This window comes from Petaurus breviceps, unplaced genomic scaffold (genome assembly GCF_028583685.1).
Source record: "Petaurus breviceps papuanus isolate PSGF00001 unplaced genomic scaffold, PetGlider_PUasm1.0 90750, whole genome shotgun sequence".
Lineage (NCBI taxonomy): Eukaryota > Metazoa > Chordata > Mammalia > Diprotodontia > Petauridae > Petaurus > Petaurus breviceps.
Window position 1 is genome coordinate 2,844,276 of NW_027187335.1, and position 26,655 is coordinate 2,870,930.

General features: G+C 39.0%; 1 protein-coding gene and 1 pseudogene across 1 annotated transcript in view; one reads left to right on the forward strand and one right to left on the reverse strand.

Annotated features, from left to right (window-relative positions):
* ANKFN1 (ankyrin repeat and fibronectin type III domain containing 1) overlaps positions 1–26,655 on the reverse strand; it is a 177,383-nt gene that overhangs the window by 92,037 nt on the left and 58,691 nt on the right. The gene's annotated exons all lie outside the window — the stretch shown is intronic.
* LOC138145761 (high mobility group protein B1-like) lies at positions 11,459–12,567 on the forward strand (annotated as a pseudogene).

Sequence of the window (26,655 nt, forward strand, 5' to 3'; positions counted from 1 at the left end):
TCAATGACATTTTTTTAAAAATTAAAAAGAAACCAACATTCAGAAGAGCCTCCCTGAAACACTTCAAAAACTAGAAGCAGGTTTGTAAGGAACTGGGAGCCTAAAGAAGTGTTATTGTATAATCTTAAGCATTTGATTCAAATTAGTTTTCATTCCCACTTTGGGCTTCAAAGGGTGGGAGGGTTGGGGAAGAAGAGCCACAAAGAGAAAAAAAAGTCCTCTGATTGGAAAGGATTATCATGGGGAAGTCACACTGCCTCCTGCCTCTCTGTACATACTTGGGCATTCTCCCTTCTCTCTTACTTTGAAGCGACATGGAGCAGAAAGCAATTTCTTCCTTATGTAAAGAAAAGGCAGGAGTGACAGAGTGAAAAAGAAATGTTTGGGGAGCTAAGCAGGAGTGCAAAGAAAGCAATTTGGCACCTTCTTTCTGATAAAATGTAAGCTGGGACCGTATTTGTTCAAATACAGTCTGCAGGTTTTTCTCCTCCCAAATCTGATTGTGTAAACCCTGAGACTGAAGCAGTTTTTTCTCAGATCTAACGTAAAAGAAATGCAAGGAAGAGTTCATAGTATATGTGTGTGTGTGTGGGTATAAATATACATATGTATATACTATGCCACAGTGCATTATATTAAAACATATGTGTGCATGTGTAAGAATATATTATATATACATATGTATGCATATACACACACTATATATATGGAGTAAGAAATGAGTTCATATATTGCCTCTGATCCTAGTCTTGTGACCCTGGGCAATGTTTGTGTGCTTCTGATAACTCCCTAGGACTTGTCTATTAATTGTCAGCGTCAGGGGTTTGTGATCTGTGTGGATGGACATAGTTTCTATATAGAGAGCTCCCCACACTGAGGAAATCACAGATCATTTGGATCTCAGTTTTTTTTTTTAAACTTTGTACCTGTGATTTTGTCAGTATAAGAAGGAAGGAAACACGTATTTATTAAGTGCCTACTATGTGCTAAGCTCTACAAATATGATCCCATTGGATCCTTACAATAACCCTGGGATGTGGGTGTTATTGTTATACCATTCATTTTACAGAAAAAGATACTAAGTCAAAAGGTGGTTAAGTGTCTTCTTGACCAGAGTCCTACAGGCTGCATTTGAGCTTAGATCTTTCTTAGGATCTCTGACCTAGCTCCCTCTAAGTGTAGAGAGCTCCCAGGGAGGAACTCCCTCTCCCAATGCAGACTTGTCTTGCAATCTAGAACTCTAGAGACTTTCCTGGAGCCCTGGGAAGGTAGGTGATACAGCCAATATGTGTCAGATGCATCCCTGGAATTTTGGCCTTCCTTACTTTGAGGCTTACTCTCTATCTATTAGCTGGGTTACCCCTTTTTCTTTCTTTATAATCCCAATTCTTAGCCCAGTGCCTCGCACACAATACTTAATAAATGCTTGCTGATTGATTATATACCTATACATTTTTTTCTTTTCAAAGAAGTCATCTTGACAATGAGCCCTGTTTTCAGGGATTTCAAGTACCTTAGTATCAAAAGGTAGGAGAAAGTTCCACATAAAAGGTTTTCAATACTAAGCAGTCTAAAACCCTGAAATGCTTAAGCCTGAGTAAGACCCAGAGCTCAAGCTATGTATAAGCAATGAATTGAACATATGACAAATGTCAACTCTGTGCAAAGCTCACTATTCCAAGTTTTTCAACTTCATAGATGCAGAGAAGTTTATAACAATGTTGGCTGTATCGATTTACATGAAGGCAATTGAGTCATATGGTGGATAGATTGCTAACCTTTGAGTCACAAAGACCCAAGTTTAAATCCTACCCCACACACTTGATATCTTGTGTGACCCTGGGCATATCATTTAATCTCTATCAGCCTTAGTTTCCTTATGTGTAAAGTCAGGACAATAGTAGTACGAACCCCAGTGTTGTGCATATGAAATGAGATTGCTTATGAAAGCATTTGGCTAACCTTGTTGCTTAATTGTTTTAGTTGTGTCTGATTCTTCATTGATCCAATTTGGGGTTTTCTTGGCAAATATACTGGAATGGTTTGCCATTTCTTTCTACAGATCATTTTACAGGTGATGAAACTGAGGCAAACATGGTTAAGTGACTTGCCCAGAGTCACCTAGCTAGTAAGTATATGAGGCTGGATTTGCTCTCAGGTAGATGAGTCTTCCTGACTCTAGGCTCTAGCTGCTGAACTACTCAGCTCCCCTGGCCAACCTTAATGCACTAAATAAATGTTATCTATTTATTAGTAGTATATAACTAAGATGCAACTCAGATGGTGGCAAAGTGAATAAAGGTCATTCAGGAGGCAGGGATAACTTCTAGAAAAGCAGGAATACATGGGAATTTATATTTCTTTCTCCCACTGAAGTCCTACTCAGATGCTTCCTCATGATGTTGCCTAAATTCTGGAAGGCTCTGCCAGGGGACCACATGTTTTAGAATGTCCTACCAAGGTTTCAAGTACAGACCTAGGAACAGACTGCATGGCTGTCACCTTAAGACTAGCCCAGCTAACTCAAACACATTTATGGTCAGAAGACTGAGCATCAGATGACTTACCTTTTGGCCACAACAACCCTAGGACACTGTCAATGTGGGCCAAGAGGGGCTATGGTTGGGATGGGTGGAGGGAGTGATAACACTAAATACATCATGGGCTTCTGAAGTAGTGACAGAAATGTAGCATTTCTATGAATCTGATTCTAAACCATGCAACACTGTGCTTATAATTAATAATTAGAAATAAATCAGATGTCATGCTTCATTGTTTTAACAAAGCATTTTTCTTCTAGACAAGCATAATTGAGTGGAACCATTTGTTAAATCCATGCTCCCAGTCACATTAACCTTGAGAAATTGAGCTTTCAGTCTCTAAACCAAGAAAATGCAGAGTAGTGGAATGGATAGAGTTGGCAGACATGGGTTCAGATCCTGCCTCTGACATACTGGCGATAGGATCCTGGGTAAATCCTTCACATTTTATGGCTCTGGGCACTTCTGAAAGACTCTCAGTTGAAGAGAAGAGGAAGGAAACAAACATTTATTAAGTGCTTACTATGTGCCAGCAAGGCAGCTAGATGGTGAAGTGGCTAGAGTGCTGGGCCTGGAGTCAGAAAGACTCAACTTCTTGAGTTCAAATCTGGCCTCAGACTTTTAAAAGCTGTGTGATCCTGGGCAAGTCACTTAATCCTGTTAGTCTCAGTTTCCTCATCTGTAAAATGAGTTAGAAAAGGAAATGTCAAACCACTCCAGTATCTTTGCCAAGAAAATCCCAAAATGGAAGAGTTGGATGAAAATGACTGAACAACAACAAAAATACTACGTTCCATGCATAGGGCTAAGTATTTTATACATACTATTTCATTTGATTGATTGAGAAAGTGCCAACCTGTACTGATATAGAGAAATTTCTTATCTGGGAGTTCTGGATTTCAAGGAACTCTCAACTCTAATCCCATATCTAAACAACTGATGAGTTATTAAACTGTAGCTGGGCATCACAGAGCATCCAAAGTGCAGAAATGGTGCCCAGAAGGAAATAAACAGTCTCCAAAAAGATAACCTTGTAATAAACCTTGTAACCTTTTAATAAAGAATGATCTTTTTAACAAACAAAAGTGGACAATTCATGAGGATACATATCTTAAGAGGCAAAGCAACAAAATCTCAGGCAAAGCCCCCAGTGGGCCTACCCTGTTCATGTGGCTAAGGGGCCACTGCCACCTGGTGACTGCATATCTAAATTGCAGGATCAGATTTCTGATAGCTGAAGTTTGCTGACTATATAATAAAGGACAAAATATGGTGATAATCATTACAGCAACATTATATGTGATCTATGATTTTCTCAGTTCTGTTGGGGTTTTATTTATTGTTAAGAACATGAGTATCCCTTAAATTTTCAAATGTTCTGCCTTCTCAAATAGGGCTTTTTTTTTGGGTTGGCATTGTGGAGTGGAAAATATAGGTTTTCACCTAGTTAGAAAAATATGTCTTTTAAGCTTAGCTTCTAGGAATGGGGATGTCTCTAGAGGATAGTGGCTTCCTCTTCCTTGGAGGTCTTCAAGCAGAGAATGGAAGACTACTTGTTGATATGGCATACCTGTAGGTCTGTTCATCAGATACTCCTTCAGTGTACGGGTTAGATTAGATTTGACTTCAGAGGTGGCTTCTCACTCACACTCACAGATTCCATGAGTCTATGGACAGTATACTTGCTGACACATACAGAGTGAACATTAAGATAGCAACAGAGATACAGAAACAGGATAGCTGCAAATCTTAAAGGGTTGAAGTTGCCAGAGCCATCCAGTGAGTCAGTGGCTGGCTTGGGAATCTGATCCAAACTCTGGATTCTTAGTCCCATCTACTTTTCCCTTGTCCACACAGCCTCCCAGGAAACAGGAAACAGCTTATTCGATATTAGCACTTCTGTAGAACCAAACCCAGCATTCTTACTGGCCACACTCACCCTGGCGCCTTCACTAATGAATGGAATTTGGCTAGACTGCCTAGTACTATACCAGAGCATTAGGAACTCTTTCCCAATCGGTCTAATCGTGCTTTGTCTAATCTTTTAGGCCAATCATAGCAAGAAAGAGAGAGAGAGCGGGGAAGAAGAACATGCATAAAAAAAACCAGAGAGAGATCAAATATAGTCATTTCTAGAGATGAGAAGATGTGTCTTGCTGAGGTCTGAACCCACTCAACACTTGTGGCTTTTAAATTGAGAACTGACGTGAAAACTTTAGAGCTGTGAATTCTCTTTGGCTCTGACAAAACACAAGTTCTGGGCCGCTCAAATGTTTTTTTTTTCCCCCAATTCCCTTGGTAGTCCTAGAAGCAGGGGCATGAATTACTTTCAAACAAGAATCTTTATTGTTTGCATAGCACAGTCTTCCATTTAATTAGAAAAAGATTTTTTTTTCAAATTAAATTTCCCTAGAAAAACAATGATTTAAATTAAGGGTAAAAATATTTTGTGGGTTGGTTTTTCTTTTGACACTTGAAAGGGCTTCTCCTCCCTCTCCTTCTCTCCCCTCAACCTCCCCCCCCCCCATTTCAATCTATATTGAGAAGTGTTGAAAATGAAGTTGGAATCCTAATGCTGCACACAGGGCCAGCTTCACGCATCTAATTCAATTCCAATTCAATTTAGCAAATTTCATTAAATGCCTATCATAAAACTGACAATACCATAACTATGTACACCATACATCACATATATAATCTGCCATATACAATAGTTTATTTCATATGTGTATAGATATATGTGTATGTGTATGCTAGTACACATATGAATTTCTAAGTATCTGAAGAGCAAATCAGGAGGTTTTGAAGAAATCTTTGCCCAGGGTCACAGGTGACTTAATCTTCCAAAACAGCCTGAGGAAGAGACAGAAGGCAATATGTGCCAGGTGAGTCAAATCATCACCTCAACCACCACCTCCTCTTAGGCTTCAGTGAACACATACCAGGACCCTACCCCTAAGAATCTCTGAAATAGTTGTGGTCCCCAGGCTGTGGCCTCCATTTTGAACCAGACCTCGCAGTAAACCCTGTGGAGAAGGAGCCTGCCACCCCTACTACCACTAATTGCCACTGATTGGCATGTAAGCTTCAGGAGTAGCAATATCCTGCTTCCAGCCCAGCCTCCAGAGCCATCAATAATCAGAAATCAATAATCAATTCATTATCAAACTCATCAACTCTTATGGAGATGGGCCATGACAACTGCTCCACAGGTGCAGCAGCACAGGCTGCTTCCAAGTACCCTCCATCAAAAGCCAAAGTTACTGAAGATTCAGAAAAGAAATTCTCACCACCAGTCTTTGTCAGGTTGGTTTGTGAAATACGGTTTTATCAATGTCAATGATGCTAGAGAAGGTCGTTTACTATTTATTTACCTTGCTGCTCTGTCCCAAGGACCACTAGGCCTTTATGATTGATTTGCTGCTGAAATGTCCAATTCATTTTTTCTCCCCCTAATGAGCATTCTCCATTCTAATAAGAATATGAGGTCAGGGGTTGTCTCATTTTCCTTTATATATCTGTAGCACTTAGCATAGTATTCTGCAATTAATAAGCAATGGACTCATTCATTCATATACCTCCCTGGACTTCAGTTTCCTCATTTGTAAAGTGAGGGAATTGGACCAGATGGGATGAAAATGATGATCCTAATGACTTACCTACCAAGTTATAGACTGTGATGGTAGAGAGAGCTTCTACACCAAGAGTTCCTAGTCATGCTGAAAGAGATCACAGATCCTTAATGTGTTCTCAGTATTTTATTTACAGTTAATTCTTATCTTTAGAATTATCTGTGTGCATGCTTTATCTTCTAGATGAGCTCCTTGAGGAGAGGGACTCCAGTTTCTTCATTTTAACACATAGTTGGTGTTCCAAGTGAATAAACATTTAAAAAAATCACCTACTCTTTTCCAAACAGAGCAGCAGACTCAACAGATGTTGGTTGAAAGAGTGATCAGGACCTCCTTCCTTTTGGAGCATGCTCAGACAAATGCCTATAGGATATATGCTTTATGGAATAGATAACGCATAAATAGACAACTAAAAATTGACTATTAATTAGCACCTTAGTATAATACCCTTAATGACCTGATATTTCCACCATACTAAACCATTATTTTCTGGGCTCTCCTAAATAGAGGAGTGTGATGATGTAGATAGAGCACTGGTCTTGAAATTGAAAGACCTGTCTTCATCTCTGAAAAATACTGACTTTGAGACCTTGAGAAAGTTATTTAACCACTCTGTGCTCTAGGTAACTCTCTATGCTCACAAGTTGTAGAAAAAAATGCATTGGAAGAGGAAGTCCCTCACTGGAACTCCCTATCCCAGGAACTCACAGATCCAGTCTCCACCTCTAACTCTAATGAAAAAGCTATTATTAGGAAGTGAGATGGGTAGCTAGATGGTACAGTGGATAAAGCATTGAGCCTGGAGTCAGGAGAACCTGAGTTTAAATCCAGCCTCAGATACTTACTAGCTGTGTGCCCTGGGCAAGTCACTTAATCCTCTTTGCTTTCAGTTTCCTCATCTGTCAAATGATTCGGAGAAGGAAATGGAAAACCACTCCAGTATCGTTGCCAAGAAAATTCCAAATAAGGTTATGAAGAGTCATATATGACTAAAGTGACTCAACAAAAATGAAAGTGAGATGGAAATTGAGTGGTCTAGTGAATATATAGGCAGACCCGAGTCCAAGCTTTGTCACTGTGACTCTAGGCAAGTCATAGCCTCTCAGTGCCAGCAGGTAACTTGAAAATGATGTTACTTACAGAGAATTATGGAGCAATTGAATGTGCCTCACCAGAAGGGAAATCACAGATCAAGGGACTGATCCTCATACTCCCCTGCTAAAAAACAAAAATAGAACAGAACCCTGATGCCTGAAGGTTGGTCCATAGAGAACTGTTTTAGATGAGTTTTTCCTGCGCTACACCACCACATAGGCAGCTGGGTGACACAGTGGGTAGAGTGTGGGACCTGGAATCAGGAAGACCTGAGCTCAAATCTGGACTCTGACACTTACTAGCTGTGTGACCCTGGGAAAATAACTTAACACTGTTCACCTCAGTTTCCTCATCTGGAAAATGGAGAAGGAAATGGCAAAACACCCCAGTATATTTGCCAAAAAAAAACCCCACAAAAAAACAACCAACCCAAATAGGGGTTAGAGTCAGACATGACTAAACAGCAACAATAAAAAACACCACCATATGGGAAAGTCATATTCCTAAGTTGTAAAATATCAAAAGGATGAATTTTTCACTTATTCAAGATTATTTAAAGGCATAATATTCAAATGACAATCGATCTTCATTTAGAAACACTCTTCTTGGTCAAGAATATCTGGCCAATTATAATTTCACCAAATTATAAATGGCAGCTAGAGATAACAGGACCAGCTGGCATGATGCATCATCTTAGAGTCAAAAGAGCACCACACAGGGTGGGAGTGGGGGAGAGGAGACTTGGGCTCTGGTCCTGATTGCCTCTAATTTGCTGTGTGAAATTGAGCAAGACATTTTATTTCCGTTTTCTCCCTCTAAAAATGAGACACATTGGACTTGATTTTGAAGGTTTCTCCCAGCTCTCATAGCTCTATAGTTCTGACAATGCATTGTCTAAGGGCTCTCAATCTTTTTCAGGTTCCATACCTCTTGGTTTTCAATAAACCTTGCTATATTTCTTGGTCAATGTGAAAGAAAATTTATCCTAAAGTTTAAAATGCATATGTATATAGGAAAAAAATCTTCCCATACCCTCTATCCAAGAAGAAAAGAAATGTTTTAGATTTTGCCATGTATATGCACATATGAAATAAAACAAATGAATTAATTTTAATAGGTTAATGGGACTATTTGCTAAACATTCCCTATATCCCCTTGGCAAGATTTGTGTAGCCCCTGGGGATATGTTTATCCCTGGCTAGGAACTTCTGACACAATCTCTTTAGCAAGAAATAGATTGTGGATATTCCCTGTGGACATAAATTTTTTATTGTCTTTTTTATGGTGAAATGGCATGGAAGGAGAAAGTATATTAAATCCTTACTATGTGCTAAGTTTTGGAAATATGAATAGAAAAGTAAGACAGTCAATCTTTTCAAGGAGCTCACTTTCTAATTAGAGGGGATAAGGTTCATCTGTGGGGCTAGTGACAAGGCCTAGGAGTTCTTATGATAGAATGACAAGTCAAATGGCCATACCCAGGGATTCAGAAGTCATAGTAATGGCACAGATGGTAACACTCATTGGATCTTGGGTGGGAATTCTCCTTTAGGAGAAGCTTTATGGGTTTAAATGGTGATAAGTTATTTTAGAAAGGCCCACCCTTGTCGCAAGAAATGCACTATAGAATAAAAGAAGACTTTGTGAGCATCATTGATAAACTGATAGAAAAAAGAAATGTCAATTTCAGCCTAGCAGTCTGAATTGTGTATCCTAGATCACCCTATTTTCTGGATTCTGTGGCTTTCTAAATCATCATCATCATCATCATCGCCATCATCATTGTCTTCCTCCTCCTCCTCCTCTTCCTCCTCATTATTTTGTCATCTGTGATGTCCTTTATATAGGGAACCTCTAGGTAGGACACTCTTTCTATCAATGTAGATATGTAGCTTTTTTGCAGTTGACTGGAACTCTGAGAATTAAATTGACTTGCCCAGGGTCATAGAGCCTGTAAGTGTTGGAAGCTGGATTTGAACCCAGGTTTTCCTTTTGGTAAGGCTCTCTAACCATTATTCCAAGCTGGATTATAATGATGATATTTTATATTTGAAAAAAATTACATAATCTCTTTTGAGCCCCACGACAGCTCTGCAAAGTAGGGAGAATAGTGTCCTGCTATCCATTTCATACATGAGAGAACCAGGACTAGAGACTGTGGCTCACTGTCACTCGAGATGCAAAATTAACCCAGGTCCTCTGGTTCCAAGTTCTGTGGTCTCCCCATTTTATGTTTATTGGGTCTCCATGAATTAAAATGATTTTCAAGGGTTGAAGATCCCCAAAGACCCCATCACTTCTTGTTTTCCAGAAAAGAACCCTTCCTTTGATAATGCTAATAAGAGTGGGGCCTGGATGTGTAATTAATTTAATTGATCCATGGAACTCCCTCTAGAAATGGTAATCGTAGATATGAGGAAGAGGAGGAAAAGGAGGAGGAGGATGACGACAGTGTGGTCAAAGGGATAGAATCTTTCTCAGAACTTTAAAGACTTGGGTTCAAGTTTCTCCTCTGACATACAGGTTCAAGGAAGTTACCCAGAAGTTGTGACTTGCTTAGGGTCACACAACCACTATGTCAGAAGCAAGACTTGAAGCCCTTTCTTACTGATTTGGAGGCTCTCTCTCAGTCCAGTGGCCTCAATAACAATAATAGCCACAACAATTCACATTTATTGAGCACTTTAAAGATCACAAAGCCATTTCCTTACAATGATCCTGAGATGGTTATTGTATAAGTATTGTCATCATAAATGGGTGGGGGGAGAAGTGCTTTGCAAACCTATATAATTGCTAGCAATTATTATGACCATTTTATCCACGAGGAGTAAGCTGAAAGAAGCTCAAAGAAATGACTTAAGTCGCAGGTCTTAGAGGTAAGGTTGGAACCCAAGTTGGTGGAAGACACCTTGTCATGTCTATCTTCCTTGGTTCCCCCCTGTGCTCCCTCTCCGTCTCTCTCCCCCAGCAAAGAAGTTTCTAGCTTTACTGTTGTGTTTTCAATTCATCTCAACATTGTTGTCATGCAGTTGTTTCAGTCACGTCCAACTCTTCTTGACCCCATTTCGGGTTTTCTTGGCAAAGATACTGGAGTGATTTTCCATTTCCTTCTCTAGCTCATTTTACAGATGAGGAACTGAGGCAAATAAGGCTAAGTGACTTGTCCAGGGCCACACAACTTATAAGTGTCTCAAGCCAGATTTGAACTCAGGAAGATGAGTCTTCCTTACTCCAAGTCTGGATCTCTGTAACTGGGCCACCTAGTTGCTTCATATCTCATCGTTGCCTGATTTTATAAACTCATATATTTTAATGATATTTGAGAGCATCTTGGCATACATTTGACAAAGGGTCTCTGAACATTATAAAATTTAAATAATGTTAGATCAGGAATAACCTTCTAGATTACCTCTTCTTTGTAAAGATAAAGAAACTGTACTCAGAGCATGGAAGTGACTTGCCAAGGGTTACAGTTAGTTAGTAGCCAAGTTAGCACTTTAACCCAGATCTCCTGACTCCCAGGAAGTCCAGGGCTTGCTATGATGTTTCAAGTTGGTGGCTTGGCTTTCTGGTCACAGGGCAGTTAGTAATTCTTTGTATCTGATTCTGGGGTTTGTAATTGCAGGGATGAACCTAGAAAAGTCATACTAAAGCACTAGGAACCAAAAAGTTCTCTGGGTCACAGCTCAGGTGCAGTACTCAGACATTTCTGTTTGGATGATCTCCTCCATTAATGCCTGGGGAAAATTGGCGTGGGCCATGACTGATCTCCATTTCTTTCTTTAAAAGCAAATTTTTTATTGTTGCCTTTCATACATTGTTATTGCTTCTTTCCACACCAAATTTCATGTGGACTATTTGTGCCTGAACTGTGGCACAGCCTTCCAAACTCAAATTGTTTTGATGAGCCAGTCGGACACACTGTACCTTGACTCCAATACTGTGATGTCATTTTGGTCTTCTTCAAGAACAAAGGGTGACAACCAACCAACTATTGCTTCTTATGTTAAGCAATTCTGACAAAAAATTATACTTGATAGTAAATATAACATATAATAGCCATAGCCATCTACTTCTTGACCTATAGAAGAGCTCTCAATACCAAACAAATACCAATATCAATACCAAACAAATAAAATTCATACTCCTTGGCGCTTTCACAGCCATCACAGTACATTGAGTTCTATAGAGACAGTGCTGGGGCAAGTAAGAGCTGGACAGGCACTGGGCTACTCTGTGCGGTGCTGAGGGAAAGTAATCAAAATGGGCAAAGGTGATCCTAAGAAGCCAAAAGGGACAATGTCTTTACGTGCCTTCTTTGTGCAAACCTGCCGAGAAGAACACAAGAAGAAGCATCCAGATGCTTCTGTGAACTTCTCAGAATTCTCTAAAAAATGCTCAGAAAGGTGGAAGACAGTGTCTGCTAGAGAGAAAGGAAAATTTAAGGATATGGCAAAAGCTGATAAGGTTCATTATGAAAGAGAAATGAAAACCTACATACCACTTAACGGAGAAACAAAAAAGAAGCTTAAGGATCCTAATGAATCAAAGGGGCCTCCTTTGGCATTTTTCTTATCCTGTTTTGAATATCGTCCAAAAATCAAAGGGGAGCATACTGGTCTTTCTATTGGAGATATGGCCAAAAATTGGGAGAAATGTGGAATAATACTGCTGCAGATGACAAGCAACCTTATAAAAAGAAGGCAGCGGGGAGGCTAGGTGGTACAGTGGGGCAGCTAGGTTGCACAGTGAATAGAGCACAGGTCCTGGAGTCGGGAAGACTTGAGTTCAAATCCGACCTCAGACACTTAACACTTATAGCTGTGTGACCCTGGGCAAGTCACTTAACCCCAATTGCCCCACCTTCCCCCCTCCAAAAAGAAAAAAAAGAAGGCAGCTAAACTGAAGGAAAAACATGAAAAGAATATGACCGCATACTGGGCTAAAGGAAAACCTGATGTCGATAAAAAGGGGCGAGTTGTCGAGGCTGAGAAGAGCAAGAAAAAGAAGGAGGAGGAAGAAGATGAAGAAGATGAAGAAGACAATAAGGAGGATGAAGAAGAAGATGATGATGATGAATAAGTTGGTTCTAGAGCATTTTTTTCTTGTCTATAAAGCATTTAACCCCCCTGTATACAACTCACTCCTTTTAAAGAAAAAATTTGAAATGTAAGGCTGTGTAAGATTTGTTTTTAAACTGTACAGTATCTTTTTTGTATAGTTAACACACTACTGAATGTGTCTTTAGATAGCCCTCTTTAGTGTTATTTTCAATAGCCATTAACCTTGCCTGGTACAGTATGGGGGTTGTAAATTGGCATGGAAATTTAGAGCAGGTTCTTGTTGGTGCACAGCACAAATTAGTTCTCTATGGGGATGTAGTTCAATTTCATCTTCACTTGTCTTTTTTTTTTTTTTAAGCAATCAGGGTTAAGTAACTTGCTCAAGGTTACACGGCCAGTTATCTCTGGGTGTGGTGCTGAGTGTCTGAGCCCGGGATTCAATCTCCAGGTCGTCCCAACACTGGAGCCGGTACTCTTATTCGCTGAGCCACCTGGCCGCCCCTAAGCAATTGGGGTTAAGTAACTTGCTCAAGGTTACACGGCCAGGTGTTTCTGGGTGGTTGCTAAAATGTCTGAGCCCGGGATTTGATCTCCAGGTCTATCTCAACACTGGAGCCAGTGCTCTTACTCGCTGTGCTACCTGGCCGCCCCTTCACTTGTCTTTGATGCAGAATATGAAATAATTGTTATTCTGTTAACTGAATACCACTCTCTAATTGCAAAAACAACAAAAAATGTTCCAGCTGTTTTGTTGATGTTCTGAATGCTTCTAAGTAAATACATTTTTTAATTAAAAAAATTCATACTCCTAATGTGACATGTAAGATTCTCTGCAATCTAGACCATAATGACCCTTTCTGAATCATCTTCTATTTTTCTCCTATAGGATTCTCTAGTCAAGTTGGATTACCAGCAGTTCTCCAAACTCTTCTTGTTACCAAATCTTTAATCTTTTTCTCATTGTGCTTCCATTTGGAATGCTCTCTTCCTATTTCAACCTTTTAAAATCCTATCATTCACAGTATTGTAAGATCATAGATTGAGACCTAGGAAGAGACCTGGGAGGCCATCTGGTCCATTTTAGTTTCTCATTTTACATAGAAGGCAACTGAGGACCAGAGGGGGTCAGTTGCCTTGCTGAAGGTCACAAAAGTAGCTAGATGCAGGTTGTAAAGGCAAACCTCACACTTTCCACTTTGCATGAGCTTAGTATTTGTAGAGGTGGTAGTGACCATGGACCATGATGACTTGAATGTGATATGTAGTACCCATTACAGAGGAAAGTAGGCTTTGTTTGAAAAATAAAGAAGTCTTAGGTTTGAATTCCACTTTTAACACTTACCAGTTGTGTGACTGGGGTGGACAAATCATTTATTCTTTCTGAACCTCAGTTTCCTCATCTGTAAAAGGGGTATAAAAATACCAGTAGCTCCTATTTTACAAGGATATAGTGAAGATCAAATAAGATAACGAATGCAAAGTTTTTTGTCAGCCTTAAAATCCCTATGTAAATGTCTGTGGGTTACTATCTGAGTGACCTTGGGCAAATCACTTAATCAATCTCTTTGGGTTTCAGTTTCTTCATCTATGAAATGGTTAGACTCAATGACCTCGAAGGTTTCTTATAGCTCTAAAGCTATGACCTATGATTTAACCTTTCTTGGCCTGTTTCTTCATCTGTAAAAGGAGGGGTGGGATTACATGACCTCCAAGGTCCCTTCCAGCTCCAAGTCTTATGATCTCCTGTTATTATATGATTGTCTTTAAGAAAGATGAAAGGGGGAGGGGTGGGTGGAGGAAAAAAAACAACACCAAGCATCCCAAATTAACAAAAACAAAGAGCGTGGGTTCACAGGAATCCAACCCCCTAGACATCTTTGAGAACAAAATAAACACTGGCTAATCTCTTGTAGTGATTTATTTAGATGTTGAACCATAGTTGGGCAACTAACCTTTGGAGGTCTCTTTCAAACCTAGAAATCTCTGAATCTTAGGAAAGTTTCAGGTCAGCCTTGGCAGTGTAAGATTGTAACTGAGTGAAGCTTGGGTGAGGGCACTAAGGAGACTGTCTGGAAGCCCTTTCCCCTCCTTCCCCCAAAGGTCAGAGTTGTCTTTAATACTATGACGTCCTTGTTGTGGCTTCCAAGGGAAGGTGTGGGAGTAGGGGAGTGAGGAGATGGGGGGTGGGGACCGTGACCACGGAGCAGAATAGGGGTTTGTATTGAATCTGGGTGACTCTGGGTCTAATGAAGGTGTCCAATATTTTTATGTCAGCTACGGGTTGTTGCTGCGGTGGCCAAGATAAGTACTGATTTTTAAATAAACAGCAATGTAAACAGTCACCGAAACTCATGTAAATTGCTGGCACATAATTTGAGGCTGGTTCATGTTATGTAAGCTTCTTGGTGCCAAGTCCCGCCCACCCCATCAGTACTCCCCCAAGTCCCCCCACCTCCTCATTGACTCCTATGCTCTGAGTCCTTCCCTTTTGGGATTGAATCTCAGCCTCTATTCCTTCATTCACCTGCTTCTCTTTTCCCTGGTCAGAGACATTTTCAGCTGAGGTGGCCTGGGACAGAGGGAGAATAATGTCAGGGAGAAGGGAGAGCTCATTGACTGGAAAATTGTTTCCACTTTAGATCCCTTTCTCTCTTTCCACTTCTCTCTAGGGAAACTGGGATAGTTGGATCCCTTGTAACTATTTTCTCATTTCTTTCTTTCTAATTTATCTGTTTCTCCTCTAATTTTCAGCATTTCCTCTTTTGTTCTCATTTTGGGTTTATTGACTTTTCTAATTTTTAACGTGTATATTCAGTTCGTTAGTCTCTTTTTGACCTATCTTGTTAATACATATTGTCAGAGATATTTTTTGGTTGTTTTTGTTTTTCCTTCTGAGGACTGGGTTAGGTCCATCTCATTAACTTTAGTATATATTCTCATTATTATAATTTTCTTCCATAGAATTGTTAATTGTTCCTATGATTTGTTATTTTATCCATTCATTATTTAGTACAACACTATTAAATCTTTATTTAGTTCCATATCCTTTGTGTTCCTTGTGTTAATGATTTTTTTTTGTTTACTAGTGTATTTGTTAATTACTTAGTGATATGCTTTATGGATTCTGAAAGGTCAAACATCCTAACTAGCTCCCAGTCCATACACTTCCTTATTGTACAACTAGATAGCCTCCCATGGGAGGCTCCCCATAGTAGCTCTGCTCTTTTTCAGCTTAGGGAATAAATGATCATGTTCCAAGAACTTTCAGTTTTCTTTTGTTCTTTTGCCTGGCTAACATGGCACAAGTGATAGAATCTGTGTTACATACTTCTTGCTTGACCCTAGGAGGTTTACTGTTTTTTTTTTTTTTGGACCATATGCTAGAATTGGGAATTTATTCTATCTCCCTTGCAATTTGGGATATCTAAATATGCATTTCCACATGCAGGATGGTGGCTTAAAATTGCCTAAGATATTAATGCATAGGCTTACAGTTACATCTCCTGATGCTCTGAATATACACATGTAAAACATATAACTTTATCTGATTGTGTGCCAAGCTAATCGGACACATGCTACATGGTTTTGGTATATTAACTTCTAAAAAAAGGAAAAGCAAAACGGCTGTGAATTACATCAGTGTAGAAGTTCAAAGAAGATGACATGCTGCTATGGGGAAATAAGGCTCATCAGTCTCTGTAAGGCCAAATTTATCTGCCCTGTAGGGAGTTCCATTTGATTTAAGTGGAAGTAGGGAAAGGGATCCATAAGAAGTTGAAGGAGTTTCCACGATCAGCCTACTGGAGGACATGTTTGAATACTTTGTATTTACATCACTGTATACAATGTATGCACTGTATACATCCCAATTCTCTGGAATATAAGCTCTCTGAGAGCAGGAATGTTTAATTTTACTTTTTTTTAAAAAAAAAAAAACCTCTTAAGCCTACTAGAGTATCTTGCCTATATTGTCTTTTTTTTGGGGGGGGAAGGCAAGGCAATTGGGTTAAGTGACTTGCCCAAAGTCACACAGCTAGTAATTGTGTCAAGTGCCTGAAACCAGATTTGAATTCAGGTCTTCCTGACTCCAGGGCTAGTGCTCTATTCACTGAACCACCAAGCTGCTCCTTTGCATATACTATCAATCAATCAATATCAGTATTAATTATTAAGCTCCTACTATGTGCCAAGCACTGTGCCACATGCTGGAGATACAATTACAAAGAATATAGAACACAGTAGGCACCTAATAAATGTTTGTTTAGTTGTTGAATTAAATTGTAAGCCAAATTTGTAGAGACCATGAGTTCTTAACCTTGTTATTATTAATATTATTACTATTAATCTTGATCACTTTTTTTGAACATAATTGGTTTCCTTGGTAACCTTATGTATTTTGTGCATTTGAAAAGATTATTTTGAGAATGGATATATATATATATATATATATATATATATATATATATATATATGCTTCACCAGCCTGCTGAAGGGGTCCATGACATGCTGAAGGTTCCCTTATTTAGATCCAAATGGTTAGTCAGGAACACTTGAGCTCAAATCCAGCCTCAGACACTTCCTAGCTATATGACCTTGAGCAAATCACTTCACTTCTGTCTACCTCTGTTTACTTATCTGTAAAATGGGGATAATCATAGAACCTACCTTCCATGGTTGTTGTGAGCATAAAAATGATATAATATTTATAAAGTGCTTTGCAAACCTTAAAGCACTATATAAATGCTAGCTATTCATTATCATCATCACAAATTGGGAATACTGAATAAGTCTCTCTCTACATATATTCACATATGTGTATTTATATTTATATGTTTACATACACACACATATATTTCAATTTAAAGAGTTACATGCTACACTGCATTCTTAAAAGTTTCCAGATTAAATATCATGGTTACATTAAAATCAGTCTCTCTCTCCAGGTGTATGTAACTGTGGTCTTAGCCTTACTCAAAGTTCAAACAGTAATGAAACAGTTTTAATCTCATTGCTCACTTAGTATTTATGTAGCTGTCACAGTCTCAAATTTAGGCACTCAAAACCTCAGAATGTTGGATTCAAGAATCGCACTCACATTTTTAAGGTGGGTATTTTTGGAAGGAGAGAAGTTTAATCCCTAAATAATTTTCCAAACTACCCTCAGATAGTGGTAAGAGATCAAAGAAATTCTCTGTCAACTTGGAGATTGCTGAAGCTGTGAAGTGTTACTTCCCCCATCAGAAGTCCCCACTTAAAGGAGAAGAAAAGAAGCTTGTCTTTATCAGAACAAACAGCTCCCCTAGGAAAAGACAGACACAAACATGGGCCAATCTGAATTTACATTGTGACTCCTGCTGGGGGGGGGAGGGAGAGGGGAAGGGGGCGGGGAGAAAATAGGAAACAGCTTAAAGAGAAGAGACAAAGAAAGGTGAAAGCATTACTGGAATAAAGGAGTCACGATTCTGTGATACCTCGAGAAGTCAAGAACAGTGATTTAATGGCTTAGGATTGTAGGTCATGTAATTCTTGCAAGCATCTTGGAACAAATACTGTAGTCGGCCTGGAGATTTGGGTTCAAGTTCTGACTGACACCTGCTAGTTTTGCTAGGTGTAGCAGTGAATAGATTGCAAAGTATGAAGTCAGGAAGATTTGAGTTCAAATCTGGATTCAGATGCTTACTAGCTGTGTGGCCGTGGGCAAGTCACTTCGACCATTTGCCTCAGTTTCCTCATATGTTAAATGAGCTGGAGAAGGAAATGGCAAACTATTCCAGCATCTCTGCCAAGAAAACACCAAATGGGGCCGAAAAGAGTTGAACATAACTGAAAACAACTGGACAACAATAATAACAACCTCTCAGAATATTAGCTTCCTTACCTGGTGATAATCCTTGTACTACCTACCCCATAGGGATATGGTGATTAAAGTGCCACTATACAAATAGAAGTAATTATTCTTTTAATGAAAGAAGCATTTTTGTAATTATGATGTTTTAATGGAATATGAAGAAACCAGTTAAGAGGAACACTAGTTGGGGCCGTACTATGTAGGAGGCAAGGCAAAAATTCAGTTCCATTTATTTCCATTTAAGAAAGGGGTTCTTGGGGTAGCTAGGTGGTACAGTGAATAGAGCACCAGCTCTGGAGTCAGGAGGACCTGAGTTCAAATATGACCTCAGACACTTGACACTTACTAGCTGTGTGACCGTGGGCAAGTCAGTTAACCCTAACTTCCTTGCCTTCCCCCTTCCAAAAAAGGGGTTCTTCACCTTTTATGTGTCAAAAACCCTGACTGCTAAGTTGGTGAAGCCTATGGACCCCCTCTCAGAACAGTGTTGTGAAATACAGAGAAGAAAATATATAGGAGGATAAAGGAAACCAACTATATTGAAGTGCAGTTAACAAAATGTAAAAAAAAAAATTCATACGCCACTTGTTAAGAATCTCTGAATTTTAGGAGAATCCATTGATCAACTTAGATTTTAGAAATACATGTAGAGAAGATGAAGTAACAGGACAAGAATAAGGGAGAGCTCCATGATTCTCTAATAGTAACAACACACGACCTAAAGCTTAGTATGAGCTGAAGTTGGCAGTGACTGCAAAGGCCAGAAAAAAGGGCCTTCTAAAACTATCATGTCAATGAAGGGATTGGACAGCTGCTTGGTGAGGATGAGATGATGATATTGTATAAGACAGAAAAGGTAGAATTACTCAACCCTTCATTTTCTTTTGTTTTCTCTGCCAAAGAGAATGATTGATCATTAGATGGATTTGAAGAGATTAAAAATAAATGATTCACAATGAATCAAAATCTAAATTAAATGAAGAGAAGGGCAAAGAATGCCTAGCTGCCTTCAATGTGTTAAGTCACTGAGCCTGGATAAAGGAACTGAAAGACCTGGAGGATTTGACTATTGATGGGCTATCTCTGATCTCTGAAAAATTTTGGAGAATAGGACAGGTGCTATGGAACTAGAGAAGGACAAATGTTGCTACAATATTTTTTAAAAAGTGGGTGGGAATTTTAAATTATAGGCAAGTGAGTAATCAAACTCACTAATTTGATTCCAGGAAAAATTCTAGGATATATTATTAAAGGCTTATATTATAATATATTATTAAAGGCTTAGCATGAATGGCTTATGAGCATTTAGTTAGGGAAGTGGTTGGTTCCTAAGAGTCAGTGGGGATTTATTAAGAACAGAGGAAATGATGATATAATATTAGTAAAGTATTTAACAAACCTTGAAGTGCTTTATAAAAAGTGTTAGCTATTATTTCAGTGAAGGGTTAGCAAAGAACATCATCCTGTATCTGTGGACAAGATTGGGGAAGGGGGCTGGGAATGCCTTATAGCATAGTTGGGTGTGTTCTGGTCTGTTTAAAAATGATCTGGCCCAAGTTATTAACAAGTATGTATTTTACAAAGAACAAGGTAGCTTCAAAAAAGAGATATAGAAAGAAACCTTCCAATCGTTTGCAGAAGTAGAGAATCCTTGGGTGTGGAACACTGCATATCAAATGTCAGATTTTTTTCAATGTATTGATTGGTTTTGTTGATTTAAAAAAAAGTCATTGCTCATTTAATATTTATGGTGCAGTGAATAGAATGCTGGGTCTGGAGCCAAGAAGTCTTGAGTTCCAATCTTACTAAATTCCCATTGAGTTCATATTTACTAGCTGTGTGGTCCTAGGCTAGTCACTTAATTTCTATTTGCCTCAGTTTACTCATGTGTAAAATAGGGATAATAATAGAAGCTTTCAGGGTTGTTGTGATGATAAAATGAGATAATATTTGTAAAGCACTTAGCATAGTACCTAGCACACAGTGGATGCTATATATACCTGGTTGGTGTTGCTGTTGTTACTTTCCCACTTAAAAAATATAGGTTACAAGAGATATCTTTTAGAAGGGGAAATGGGGAAGGATATAGAGACAATGTAAAACAAAAGATAGCAGTAAAAATTTATTTTAAAAGAATAAGCATGGATGAAGTCCTTACTATATGCAGGTCACTGGGCTAGGAACTAGAATAACAAAATAAAAAAAAAAAACAGTCCCTGCCCCAAGGAGTTGACATTCTTCTGGGGAATAAAACCAAGAAAAAAGGTTTAAAAAAACCAACCCCTAAACCGAAGGTAATTTGAGGAAGAAGACAGCATTAGCAATCAGGGGGAATCAGCCTAGGTTTCCCATAGCAGGTTTTACAGGAGCTGATCCTTGAAGAAGGGTAAGGATTCTGAGTGGTAGTGGAGAAAGAGGAAATGCATTCCAAGGATGAAGGCAACCCAAGCCAGACTGAGGAGGTGGGAGACGGAAGGCTGACTCTGGGAACAGCAAGAAGCCTCGTTGGGCTGGAATGTAGAGTCCATAAAGGGGACTCATGAAAAAGTGAGCTGGAGTCAGACTGTGAAGTGTTTACAATGCCAAATTCAGGAGTTTGCATTTTATCTTGGAGCCAACACTGTCACTGATGATTCTTGAAGAGGGAGCCAATGAGGTCAGAGTTATCTTTTCAGGTGATTATTCTGGAAATTGGAAGGAGGACAGAGAGGATAAGGGAAAGATTGGAAATGAAGAGAATATACAATGGCAGCCATGTGAGTGGAGAGAAAGGCTGCGCATGGGGGATGTCGTCAAGGCAGATTCTATAAGCCTTGGTAATTGGCTGGATATGGAAAGGGAAAAGCACAAGAAGGGTTCACAGTCACAAACCTGGGTCACAGGAACAATGATGTTGCCTTTCACAGAAGTCAGAAAGTTTGAGGGTGGGTTGGGAGTGTACCGCTGAAGATATGGAGTTTCATTTTGGGAATGCTGAATTCTAGATGTAGATGCTTATGATGTATTCCAGTGGAAATGTTCATGAGGTAGTTGATGATGAGAAACTGGAGCTTGAAAGAGAGATTAGGCCCAGATATACCTAATTTGGAAGTCATATGTATAGAGATGATTGTTGAATTTATGATACTGATGAGATCACTGTAGAAAGGGAAGAGAAGAGAGATTAGAATTAAGCCTTGGAGGGCAGGGAGGATGGATCAAGGATGATAACTCAGCCAAGGAAACTGAGAACAAGCAAGGACAAAGCAGTATCAGGAAAGTGAGGAATACCAGAGTATCCAGGAGGAGAGCTGTGATCAATAATGTCAAAAGTTGCTGAGTGATCAAGAAGGACAAATCATTAAGTCATTGACATCAACTTGGTAGGGGCCCCCAAACAGAATACTCAAGCCTTGTCCTAGGCTATTCAATATTTTTATTAAAGACTTGGATAAAAAATAAATGAATGGGGCAACTAGGTGGCAGAGTGGATAGAGCACTGGCTTTGGAGTTAGGCAGACCTGAGTTCAAATCCAGCTCAGACACTTATTAGCTCTGTGACCCTGGGCAAATCTTTTATTCCCAACTGGCTCCAAACAAAAAAGAAAGAAAAGGAAAAAAGAGACCATGAAAAGTGCTAGGGATAAAAAGAGAAAATGAAAAACAGTCTCTATCCTCACAGAAATGACAGTCTACTAGGAAGATAAAAGATACAAACAGAGAGGTATTGGGAAACATGTGGGATGATGAAGATGTTAAAAGATCTTGATAGAGTAGAACAAAGTTGTCAAACTTACTCCTGCAAAACCCCCAAGTGTGGCTCTAACAAGATTAAAATATAATTGGGAAATGTTTAACAAAATAAACAAAAATATAATACAATATTGATGATGCCAATTTGTGCTTTTCTAACTCTATATGCAGCTAGAAGGGATATGTTTCTATATGAGTTCAACACCAGTAGACTAGAACAATAGACTAAATCAAATAAATTTGAATTTAAAAGGGTTAAATGTGAAGTGCTACTCTTGGGAGTAAAGAATCAATTATACAGATAAATTATGGGGTGTAACAGTAATAAAAATGTGAAGATCTTCCCTGCCCCTTAATAAACCTAAATTGAACTTGAGGACCTTTCCTGAATTGAAAATATACTCTGTCCCTAATAGGCTGCATGTGTGCATCCGGAGTCTGTGGTGAGAGGCTTGTTTTTCAGGAATGCACAACTTTTATTACTGTGTAGTCAAGTGGGTCATGAGGACTGTGATGTTCTCTGACCCTGGAGAAGACTATATATACCTCTGAGGCAAGGTTTTGCTTTGGGGCTCACTTTGGGAAGAGTTGTGTGATTTGGCCAGATGAGACTCTGGGCAGCTGTTTAGCCCCCCAGCTTTGAAAACCCAGATGTTGGTGCTTCTCTCTCTGCGATTAACTAGGTATGGATGATGGAAGTAATGGTCAGACAGCTAGAAGCCCTGTCTGCTTAATTGTGTTATTTTCCCTTATAACTTCTGTTTGTATTCTCTGAAGTTCAGGGTGCTGATTTCTTTCCCTGAACTTGGTAAATGATACATGGTTGACTGATTAATGTAAGATTGTTAACCCTTTTTGAGTTGTTTTCCTGTAGAAAAGCAGATCAAAGAACCTGTGCTAGCAGCCATCTTGGGTATGCTAGGGTGCTTGCTGCTACACGGGGGGAGGAAGTCAAACAAAAATTCATGTGAAAAAGACTGGGTATTTTGGTAGACCAGAAGTTATACATAGGAAGAGGTAGCCAAAAAAAGCTGATATCACCTCAGAAGGCATAAAGAAAATAGTGTTCATAAAGAGGCACATCTTGCTGTACTCTGTCCTGTTCAGACCTCATCTAGGCTACTGTGATTAGTCTAAGTATCACATTTCAGCAAGGACACTGACAAGCTGGAGCATGTCTAGAGGAGGATGACTAGGGTGAGGAAGTATTAGAGACAATATCATATGATGATTGGTTGTTGAGGAAACTAGGGATGTTGAACATTTAGAAAAAAGAACTTGGGGAGAAGGTGATGATTATTTTCAAGTATTTTAAAACAGCCAAATAGAAAAGAAAAGGGAATAGATTTGCTTTACACATCCCCAGAAAGCAGAATGAATCAATGGATAGAAGATACAGAGAGGTAGATTTAGGTTATATGTAAAGAAAAAGCATTTTTTAAATACCTAGAGCTGTCCCAAAATAGAATAGATCATTTTAGAAGGTTGTAGGTTTTTTTTCTACTGGAAGTCAAGTGGAGGCAAGATAGCAGCTTAAAGGGGATGATGTAAAAGGCATTCTCATTCAGGTATGGCTTTGATGTCCTTTCATCTGTATGGCTTTATAATTCAACTCAATTAATAATCAGATTTAGAGATTTAGAGCTAGAAGGGAATTTGGAGGTCATGTAGTCCAGGGGTGTCAAACTCTCAGGGTAGCAAGTGCTTATAAGACTGTGGAGTGCCTGAACTAGATTAAAATGTAATTGGGAAATGCTTAACAAAATTAAAAAAAAATGCAATGTAACATAATGTTATGGTTTTCCAGGGAAATATGGGGGAAGCTAGGTGGCACAGTGGATAGAGTGCTGGGCCTGGGAGTCAGGAAGACTATTCTTTGTGAGTTTAAATCTGACCTCAGATCATTACTAGCTGTGTGATCCTGGGCAAGTCACTTAACCCTTTTCTCCTCACTTTCCCCATCTGTAAAATGAGCTGGAGAAGGAACTGTCAAACTACTTTGGTATCTTTGCCAAGAAAATTCCAAATGGGGTCACAAAGAGTCAGATATGACTGAAAATGATTCAATAGCTACAAAGTAAATATGCTGCTTGGCTGGGATCTATTTCTATTTGTTTGACAGTACTGATCCAGAAAAATGTGCTTACTTTATAGAAGAGGAAACTGAGTCCTAGAGAGGTTAAACTACTTATTCAAAGTAACTCAGGGACTTGTGGTAGAGTTGGGATTCAAACCTCGGTTGTATAATATGGAGTTCAGCAACCTTTCCATGAATCATGCTGCCTCTAAACAGTTCATAGGCACTTTTTCAAGGACATGTCCAGGTATGCCTATTTACCCTTTGTAGTCACCATATATAAAAGCATATAATGACTTAGTGTATAGGGTCATGTCAAGTCCTTCATCAAATTTCCATGCTTCTTCATCCTCTGGAAGATGCTGTTAGTAAAGAAAGTAGATATCTTCTTCACTTATGTTTCGAAAATGCTCATCTTGAACACTGTGATATGAGATGACCAAGTGCCCCCAAGGAATAATGCTCCTCTTTGCCTTTGTTGTTGCTGTTTGTCCTTCCTTCTTGAGGAGGACCAGTGATATCATGGGTGATGTCTTGATTAGTGAATGAATAGGAATTTAAGTGAGGTAGAATTGTACAAAGCCATCAGCCTTACTCTCTCTTTCAGAGTCATCAAAGTCCAGAGGCAAGACCAAAGTCAGGATGATTGGCGATGGCTCAGGATGCAGTGGAGGACTTTGGCATTTTCAGTGTCTGACCAAGTTCTAAACACTCCAAGGTGCCTGCTTCAGTTGCCTTTGTGGACGTTGGAGCCATTTGTTCACATCTGCCCATTCTGCCAGTGGAAGTCTTTACGTGCTTGGGGTGGACATCCCACTAACTCACTGATGGGTTTGAGGTCTGTTCTTTGCCTTCAAATTGGTTTCATAGGTTCCCAAAGTGAGTGACACTACTCCCTGGGGGTTCTGGAATGATCTGGGGGGCAGTAGTTGGGTACAGCTGGGGGGCATTGAATAAAAATAAAGGGGAAGTGGAAGCATGAGGAAAGAAGAGACAAAAATTTTGAAAAACCATTCATACATGCTTCATCTGTTGTGTTGAGTTAAAGTTGTAGTGATTACATTCTTTTCCAAATAAATACACAAAATGCAAGTTATAACCAATCAGTGGTCAAGTCCACCAACAGGTCTTAATAAGCAGCTGTTGGCAGGTGAGTTTGTCATGCATTGTTGGGAAGTCCAGCATGCATTGGCAGGAATATATGCATGTAATAACTTGTTTACAATACGATACCATATGGTTACATGATGCAATATTGCATCATCAAAATTTCAATGCAGGAAAAAACCCACAAATTTACAATACATCATTAAATTTAAGATGCTCCATTTAAAAAAATTTTTTAAAATAATGCAAATTAAAAAAAACACCATTAAATGGTTAAAGAAAGTAGATCTTGGGGTAGCTAGGCAGTGCAGTGAATAGAGCACCTGCTCTGAAATCAGGAGGACTTGAGTTCAAATGCAGCCTCAGACACTTGACACTTAACTAGATGTGTGACCTTGGGCAGGTCATTTAACCCCAATTGCCTTGCCTTCCACCCTCAAAAACAAAACAAAACAAAGAAAGTAGATCTTCTGGGGGGCACTGAGTAATTTTTCTTTTTGAAAAGGGGGTGGTAGGTCAAATAAGTTTGGGAGCCTCTGGTTTAGTCCATCTGCCAAGATGATTTATCATGGTGTGGCTACTTCACATGCTACAGCTTCTTGGAGCCACAGGTGAGAATTGAGTGCCAGGTGGACAACAAAGGTGGATGAACAGCCCTGAAAAGGGCTCAGCAAGCCATTACACCAGAGGTACTAGCCGTCCTTGACTACTCCATATAGTCCTATTGCCTTTAGACCCAGGATAAAACCAATTCTTCCAACTCCTTTACCTGATTCTTAAAAAAGAACCTGTGACCTGAGCTATCTTCCCATTTAGCTGAAACTTCATTTTATCTTCTGGTTTTATTTATATCAATATCAATATGTTCTAATTCCCCCTTCCTCTGAAGATGTAAAATTGATCATTGACTAAGATCTTAACATTAGAATTGTTCATGTTTATAGATGGTCTAAAACTTTGGGTTCCTTTGAATCTTCTGACCCATCTGCATCTTCCACCATCATCCTAGCAGAAAACAAACAGGGCTGCCCAGGACCAAAAACTATTTTGTATTATAATTTGTTTCATGGGTTACCATGGCCAAATCATTCATCAATCAATATCCAACCTCCAAGTGATGAGTTGTTCTTAACTGATCTTCAAAATTCATTCTAGTCTCAGCACCTTTCCAACTTGGAAGAGTTTAAGTGCTACTGATATAACCTTTGATCATTATTATTTAAAAGTAGTTCTCAATCTTAATTCTTTATGATTGCTTTTTTGTACTATTTTAGGAACTTACTATTTCACCAGGCATTACAGAAGGAGGAGGTAAAAAGGTGCTTTGATTTGTCTCGGTTGAGGTAGAATCCATAGAGAAGAAGTCATATATCTTTTAGACTAAATTATCAAAGCAAGTATAGTTATCAGTTTAATGATAGTATGGAAGTATTAATATTTAATTCCTTTATCCCTTGCATGTATTCTTATAATTTTATTGCTTTGTTTTGCTTTTAGTGTTTTAAAATAAAGATTCAGCTCCTGAGGACTTTTTTAGATACTTTAATTCCATTGTGAAATT